Source organism: Pteropus vampyrus, unplaced genomic scaffold, assembly GCF_000151845.1.
Source record: "Pteropus vampyrus isolate Shadow unplaced genomic scaffold, Pvam_2.0 Scaffold45, whole genome shotgun sequence".
NCBI classification, from domain to species: Eukaryota; Metazoa; Chordata; class Mammalia; order Chiroptera; family Pteropodidae; genus Pteropus; species Pteropus vampyrus.
The window spans coordinates 7,157,991-7,167,233 of NW_011888826.1; positions in this window are offsets into that span (position 1 = coordinate 7,157,991).

Consider the following 9,243-nt stretch of genomic DNA (forward strand, 5'->3'; position numbering starts at 1 on the left):
TAAGCTTCTATCTATCTTTCGCCTCCGTCCCTCCTTCATGACTTTGTTCTTTTGTCATCTTATCCCTGCCCCAAACTTCAGAGCTCATCCACGAGGATGAATTCTAAATCTATATTTCTAATGTAAAATATTAAAAGTACGTATTTGATAGTTTCTAAAGTGCCTCAACTTGGTTTAAGGTGTTTTAATAAGTGTGTTAATTTGTAGCAGTTATATATTTTAATGACCCATCCTGGCCGAATATTTGGCATGATAATGCTCTTATAATAAACATACATAACAAACAAACCATATGTAATGTAGTCAGGTTATCTAATTCATTTTAAAAAAGAGATACACACAGAAAGATGCATTCGAAATTGTGACCAAATTAGCAAAAGTTCGATTTAGAGTATTGAAGTTTAGAATAGAGATTTAAACACAGCTAGTGGGTCCATTCGTTGCTTCCCATATATACCATCAAAGGGGTTTTGATCGTGATGCTCATACGATTAATAAAATCACACTTCTCAGCTCACATATTAAAATAAAATAATACCACGCATCATAAATATGTGTTTGCTATTGAATAAACTAACTTCCAAATAGAATTGCTTAGCTATTATTTTTAGGTCAAATCTCTCAAATCTCTAGGAAAATCAAGCTTAGGAAAAAGAACAATAAATTACAAGTGAAACAATTGTAAAGCGAAGGCTTTCCTTCATTGAAGTCTATATATTTTTTTTAGCATTTGGCTATCAGTTACTGATAATATTATAGCACATGTAGTTTTTAGCACTTCCTCTGAGTTGGGTTTCTTCCATCGGACTTTTATATTTATTATCTTTATTTTAAGGAATGGGAACAGTATATATTGTTGGGTTTCATCTCTGAAGCAAAGGTTTACTAATGCAGCACTCGTGAGTTTTAGTTCATTTACAGGCGAATCTTGTCAAGCTTGGGAAGAATCAGATATATATCCCCTGCTTTGAAATCTCTTCTGGGAAAGACATTTACAATCTTGAATATTAGACAAATTATCTGTGTTGCTTATGCTTATTATAATTTCTGTGCTTGTGCAAATTAACATATTTAGTGGTGTAAAACAGTAGTTTTAAGTATGTAAATCATAGGCTTTCAGATTTCCTTTCATTAGCTTTCTCTAACAGCTTCTAAGTCCGTGACAATATTTTTAACACATTTATCATAAGATATGTTTGTGAGGAAACTGACAAACTCACAGTTTAGACTCATCTCTTCAGAAATGGCAATGATGCTTCATAGAATCTATTTATTCACTCATTCCTCCCCCATTCACAGATCTGTTCATCACTCACTTATTGAGTGCTTGCCAGGTGCTGCATACAGCTGTATACCTACATTATTTTGCATAGAGTTTGGCCTTCATGAGTCGATAGTCTAATGTGAGACTTGTTATTAAAAATATAATTAAAAATAAAATATACAAATAAATTCTATCTTTTTCCATTAGCTCGTGAAAGCTGTGAGGCAGAAAACTCAGCCTATCTTTTTTTACACTTGATTTTAGCCAAAAGGCCAAGAAAGGATCAGCCTATCTTTTTTTTCTGTAGACAGAGCGAGATCTTTGGTCTGATTTTGACCTGGGTTTGAACCTGGACTCTTTTGTTTGCTGGCAGCATGATCGCTGCCAAGTTACTTAACTTGTTTTGCTTCTACTTTTCCATCTTTAAAATAGTGGTGGTGATGGGAGAGGGTGGAAATAATAATTACCTTGCAGGGTTGTTTGTGAAAACAAATATGCATTTCAAGCGGCTGTCACTTAGTAGGCATTTTACAAACGTTAAATTAGTAAATACCGTGGGAATTCAGAGAAAGGGAAAATTATTCCGGGCTTTGCTGGACAGAGAGGGCTCCTGGGGGGCTGTTTGATTTTAGAGAATCTGGGGAGTGGGCACACTCTTGAAATAAAAAAATCATTTCTTCCTCTTTTAAATGCTTTTCTATTTCTTTTTCCTCTTGCTCAAGTGGGCATGCGCGGTTTCTACGATCATACCGTCATCTTTACTTAGGCCCCTTCCCAAGGCAGCACATAATTGGTGGTCCAGCTTGTGAGGAAGGACTTTAGGCAGTAGTTAAGGCGTGGGAGGCGCCACGGATCGCTCAAGGAGAACGGGGTGGATGATAGTTTGAAGCCACACAGACACTGGCAGGTGGCTGTTTTCACGTAGCAGTCAGTGGCAAATCAAAGAGGTGTGTGGGGATCGTTCTCCCCAGAGGCCATTTATTTCTCTACAGCTGAAAGGGCAATGAGTTGATCCAAACCAGGACGAAAAGTTCGAAAGAATTATGACAGATCAGTTAAGCACCTCTAAGTTTATCTGGATAAAAATGTATAAGCACCCTCCAGTGTTGACAAAGATATGACCTCTGTAGAGGTTGAAAGGGGAGGATCAGAGCTGAGCTAATAAGGCTGTTACATTCCTTAAGTGCATGAAATGGATCCAAATTAAAATGAAATACCTTCGACATTGGTCACAACTTTCTCACCTTAAACTATGATTGAAACTACTCTAAGTATGAAGCAAGTAAAGGCATTTCCTAAGTTATAAACACCTCATTTATGATCATCCATAAATATGAACGATTGCTTGAATACTGGTTTTCCTCAAATATCCTGACGCCCCTCTTCACATACCCCAATTCTTAGAAAGCACCCTAGCTGTCTTGGGCCAATGGCTCCACCTGATCGCCAGAGCAGCCTGGGGGACTCAGCGGCTTGTACTATGGTGACTCCTTCCCCTTCTTTTTACATCTCAATTCAAGTTCAGATAAACCTGTTCTCACACGTCCTATTTAACTTCCTCTTGATTTTCCTTACATCTTCTAATTCTTGCCCAATTAGATCAGAAAAAAATTAATATTAATTTTTCTAACAAGATATTGATTCTATGGAATAAAGAACACAGAGTCTGGCCCTTGCTGAGTTTAAAATCGAAAGCAGGAAATCGTGTATCTCTAAGCTGTATCTGTATATCTATAGAGTCATCATAAAATGAAATAGTGGAGTACCCTGATCTGACTTAAAAGAAAGTTATCATGATGAAAAGTCAGTTTTAAATATTTATTTCTTTCATTTATTTGCCCTCATCTTTCTCTCTAAGCCATTTTTAAACATCTGGTCTGTTTATACACTTTTGCTTACTTATATGACTATGTTCTAATTTTCAGTTACACACCGGTATTGAAAATGTGTGCCGGCTGGGTGGGGACCTCTCTGTCTCTCATTTGCTTTTTCTTTTCCCTGTAAAATCAGATACCTACAAGAAAGGACTAAGATCGCAGCACGCGTTAGCGAATGCACAAAGTAGTCTGTAATCTCTCTCTCCTTCTGTATTACCATTTCCTGACTATCGAACATATCTGTGAATTTTTTTTGTAGTACCGGCAGGATCAATAGTCAGGCAAAGATGATCCAGGGTCCATTTGCATTATGAAATAATTGTCTTATCTGCATGTTATGCCACACATGTATATTCCTGCTAAAACATCTACATCCCAAGCATTCATTCACGCCCCAGCGAAGATGGCGAATGTACCAGGTGCTTACACCTGGCGGTGAGATCATCAAGGTAGGTGGAGCAGGGCAGCTGGCCATGGGTTTGGGTGTCAATGTCAGGAGCATGAGTCATTCCAGCAGCTTCTGCTGTCCCACCCCTGATATTGGTTTTAATATGTCCCACTGGAAGAAGGCACTACACCAAAATTTGGGACCATTTGCCATCTTTTGGCAATAACATAATTCCTATAATACGTTTTCCGCCCCTGCAAGCCTCTGGCTAAGCCATTATGAGCCTGTTTGCAGACAAATTGTGTTTCCCCAAGGCATGGCATGATGCTTTGTTATGAGGCTGGGACTCCTGTTTTATACTTTATATTTGGTCCTTGAAATATTTATTAAAACGTGTTATAGAGTTTGGGTCAGGTCTTTGCCTAGACACCAGATAATCTGCTTTTCTCAGAATCAATAGCATTCACCTATTACTGAGCTCCTTTAAGTCAACAAGCCCTCTAAAACTAAACAGTCCAAAAGCTTTTGCCAGCAGACCAGGGTTTGAAATTGGTGCTTTAAGGGGAAGAGAATGAGAAGCTGTGCTCTGCTCCGGAAAAGCACGGTGCACGTCCCCTCCCCCCATCCCGCCCTGCAGCTGGTGGAGCACAGGGCTGGCCTGAGCGGGCCCACGACCACGTGGAGCCATGTGATTGGGATGTCGGCGGGGCCTGGGAGTCTGCGGGCTTTGGCGGTGTGCGAGCTGCCCCGTTGCCATGCAGTGGGCAGGAAGGGGGCTCAAGCTCCTGGGTAGCCTTTGTGTTCTTGAGCTAGACTGAGCTGGCCTGACTTGGGATCAGACCACCCCTGCTGTCCTATTGTCTTAATGAGTAGTGCTGGGGGCGGAGGAAGCGGAGGGAGCGGAGGGAGCGCTGAGCTGAAGTCTTAGATAGAGCGGGGTCCAGGCTTTCCAGGGACTGTCTCCAAGACTTTATCCGTGGCCAGCCTGTCTGTCTGTCTAAGGGGCGCGCGAGGCGGCTGATAAAAGCAGCTGCATGGACAGGCTGTGGGAAGGAGAGAGGTTTATTTATTTTGCATTCGGCAGTGTAGTCGTGATAACTTGGCTGTGTGACCAAGACACACTACACAGCAGAATTGCCCACTTGTGCATTGTGATGAAGCTCAAGTGATCACATTGTACTTTTATTCACTAAATTGGGACTGATTTGGACCTGGCCCCTCGTAGGGCGTTGGTATGTTTGTTTACATGTTTATCTGCTAACTTTGCCAACCCGTCCAGGGCCAGGGGCCAGCCACGGTGAGATGTGTGTTGATCAAGCGTTTTTATATATTTTGGGCCTCTCCTTCAATCTCAGTTTGCCAACTAACCCTTTTGGGCTAATGTTTCCCAAATAATTTCCTAAAGAATTGGATATCATTGTGTTGAAAGAGACACAAATGCATTTTTTCTCATTAAATTCCATTTTTTTCAAAGCCAGTACCCTATTATATGATGAATATTAAGTGCTAAAACAGATAGCTGCAAAATCAAATTATCCCAGTTAGGGGATATTTACCTTTAGAATTTTCTGAAAACAACATTCGTGCAGGTTGAGAAAAAAAAAATAGGTAGAAATAGTTTACCTAAGATTAAAAAAAAAACAAAAAAAAAACAAACAAAAAAAACATGCCAAAGGCCAAGGCATTATTTCTCTGAAAGAAGTTATTTGGAAAAACTCAAAACATCTGGTTTATATTATAAAATATAAGAGTAGAAAGAGTAGCGGTCCATGAGACATCAGCTTTTATACTTCTGGAATTTTATAATCGCTCTGTCCTTATTTAAAAACAAAACCAAGTCTCTGTTTTCACTATTTGTGTTTTATTCAGTTGTTGTTGTGGGAGGTCGGGGGGTGGGGAGGGGGGACATGCCTCAAATGATATTAAAGAGGGCCGTTTACATGATTTCTTTCTTTACTTTTCATATCTCAATTCCCTGGCCATTCAATTTTGTTCCTGAGGTGCTGACAGCTGGTAATATGCTAAACGGCAATCCACTTTTCGGAAGTTATTGATATTTCCTAACTGAGGTTTAATGGTGTGACTTAGCTTAGGTGAAAATGTGCCAAGGTCTTGGGTCTCTTGTGCCTCGTTCAGGTTTGTTATAGTTCCAGAAGCATACTGCCAGGAGCTGGAAACCGCGTCCTGCCTGGTCCTCCCAAGGCAAATGAATCTCAATTACATGTTACTTTCAAAATGCTTCACCACAGACCAACAGACGGACGGAACGGTGATTCTTTCTTTTGGGCTATTTATTTATTCAATTTACAAAAGCTGGTGAATCTTAAGAAATTTAAAGTGTCCAATTCTGCAAAATTAACAGCTGCTTACATTATAGAAAATAGTCCTAATTTATTTTAGCAAAAAGCCATGAGGAAAAGAAAAAAGTCAACAGATCTGGGACTGGATAGTGGCGATGGTTGCACAGCGTTGTGAAGGGACTGAATGTCATCAATGGTATATTTTACATTATGTGTATTTTACCACAATAAAAAAAAGTCCATAGAAAAAGTTTATTTTACGCCAGTGGCTGAGAATGTTGATTAACCTCAATAAGATTTTCAATAAGGTAAAAGGGAAAAATGAGTGGAAACAGGGGGGTAATATTGCAAACCAAGAGTTATTTATTGCTGGCATTAAATTTTATCTATGGCAAGTGGCAAATAATTTGAATATTCTTCTTAGTAATTTTTAGCAATACGGATTTTAACAGTCGTGGTCACTATTTGTAACAATGCAAAACAAAATAAAAATGAGTCCATAATTTATAGTAATTAGTCATTTTGGGGAGATAAAAAACCAAACAGCACATACTACAAGGCTAATTGGTTGTTGATATTCCTCCCGGTTACGTACGCCCAACACATGTAACATTCATGAAGTGATTAAAATCTTTGTTCCTTTGGGTAAAATGGTCATTAACTAAGAGGAAAAAAAATTAAGTACATACAGTAAGTGCAGTTAACATGTGGAGAGTTGGTAAACACATGGCTATTGACAGATACACAATGAGGGAAGAATGCCAGTGTTCTAATACTCGGGATTCATTAAGACCTTCAGTCTTTCTTTCTTTTGTGAATGTCAAGGATATACTATAACCTATTTTATTTAATACACCAAAACCATAATGGATGTGCTGAAAATCATGAATTACCTTCTTAAAATAACATGGTTTCGATGAAAGATCTATTTGTTGAGCAACTACTGTTTGCAAAGAATTATGCTGGACATGGGAGAATATGGAGATTCGTATGGCCCAGAGTCCATCCCCAAGGAAGCAGAACTGTGGTAGACAGAAAAGACAGGTGCCCAAAGGACAATGATACCGTAATAAAAGAGACTTGAATGCGGAAAGTGAAAGTGGCCTGGAGGGTCACGAAAGAGAGAAAAAGAGAGCGAACAAAGAGCTTTGGTCGTGAGGGCGAGGAAAGGATTTATGAAGGAGATGACGTTTACCGAGCGTGTAAGAATTTGGCAAACGGAGAAAGCACTTCAGGTGGCAGAACTGAAATGAGAAGGCAAAGGCACAGAATAGGAAATGCCAGGTGTCTACAATTTAACTTTGGCTGGAAGTAGATTGGAGGAAATCAACGAGAATTAAGATCAGAAATGTAGATTGATCCTCAATGTCAGTATGAGGCACGTTGCGTTTCATCCAGAAAGTACAGGAGAGACACTGACAGTTTCTGAGGAGGCGGTGAAATGATCCAAGTTGTGCTTCCCTTCTAGAGAGGACCGAACGGGGATGGTTCGGGAAGAAACCTGCAGAGAGGAAGCTGGTAGAATGCCCTGTGAGGAAGAGAGCACAGAAGGAACGGGGACCTGGGCCAAGCTGGTGGCAGCAGGGAAATAATGGGAAAAGGCAGAATCCGCCTTTTTCGATTTGGCAACTAACTAGGTACAGGTGGTTTAAAGAGAGTTCTGGGAAGATGGCAACTTGAGTGTGTCCAGGCTTCCTCCCAATGAATACCCTCTCCTGAGCCGATGCTTGCTGAGGCCAGCCAGCATGCTGGGCCGGAGGGTGTGAGGACAGCCCCACTTCTGGCTGATTCTGTTGGAGAGGGTTGATGCAGGATTTCTCCACTGCGAGCTTGACAACAGCCTGGAGTTAGTGGGAAGAGCCTTGGTGAAGCAAATAAAGTAAATTGTAGCTTGGTCTGCAGAGATGATAGTGTTATTAGTTTAGACAGAAGGGAGCACTTTTGGTTTCCAGTTTGGCACGTGAAAAGCTTGAAAGTCATTACTCTCCTCCTTAAGCAAGGAAAAAAACCTCAACAAGCTGAAAATCAACAACTCTTGTTAGATCCATCAGAGAATTGAAGCCACAGGGCAAACTACTGCCTCACAAATTGAAGAGACAGATGAGCAGACACAAAGAATCACAGTTTACTAGAGCAGACGTCCAAGAGCACACACCTTTATGGGAACCAGTACCAGGCTCTTTTTACCTAGTACATCATAGCTGACCTTCAACAAAAATTACAAGGCATACTAAAAGACAAAAAGCACAGTTTGAAGACACAGAGCAACCATCAGAACCAGACTCAGATACGGCAGAGATGTTGGAATTATTAGACTGAGGATTTAAAACAACTATAATTAGTAGGCTAAGACCTCTAATTTGAAAAGTGGACAACATGCAAGAACAGATGGATAATGTAAGCAGAGAGAGGGAAACTCTAAGGATCAAAAAGAAGGCTAATAATTGAAGAACCCTGTAACAAAAATGAAGAAGGCCTTCGACGGGCTCATCGGTGGGCTGGATATAGCTGAGGAAAGAATCAATGAGCTTGAAGGAATTTCAATAGAAAGTTCCCCCCAAAAAATGCAGAGAGAAAAGAGAACGAAAAAGTCACAACAGAATATGCAAGCACTATGAGACTATCACAAAAGTTGTTATACACACACGGTAGGATTACTGGAAGAAGAAGAAAGAGAGAGGAAGAGAAGACATATTTGAAGCAATAATGACTGAGAATTTTCTAAAATTAACGATAGACACCAAACCACAGAGCCAGGAAGCTTAGAGAACAAGTGGCTAAATACCCCCAAACAACACCTGGGCACGTCATATTCAAGCTGCAGAAAATCAAAGACAGGGAGAAAATCTTCAAAGAAGCTCAAGGGTGTGAATAGAGGAAATGCCTTACTTATAGAAGAGCAAAGATAAAATTACATAAGACTTCTCTTCAGAAACCAGGCAAGCGAGAGTGAAGTGAAACATTTAAAGTGTTAAAGAAAAAATACCTATTGACCTAGAGTTCTGTCTTTCAAAAGTGAGGGAGAAACAAAGACTTTCTCAGACGATCAAAAATTGAAGGAATTTCTCACCAGTAGACCAGCCTTGCAAGAAATGTTAAAAGAAGTTCTTTGAAAGGAAAGAAAATAATATAGGTCAGAAACTTGAATCTATATAAAGAAAAGAAGACTGTTAGAAAAGGAACAGAGGAAGGTAAAATAAATAGCAGGGAAGGGGGTGACACCGGATTGGGTAAGAACACACGGCACGGTCTCTCTGCTCCCCGAGGTACATCGACGATCCTGAATCGGTGGGATCCTGTTCAATCAACTTGAACAAAAATAGGGGCCTAGAGGAGATTCAACAATAGTACCAGAGAGATTTTCTGGGATGAGAAACCCATGATGTTATTTAACATTAAGCAATTTGTAGGTAA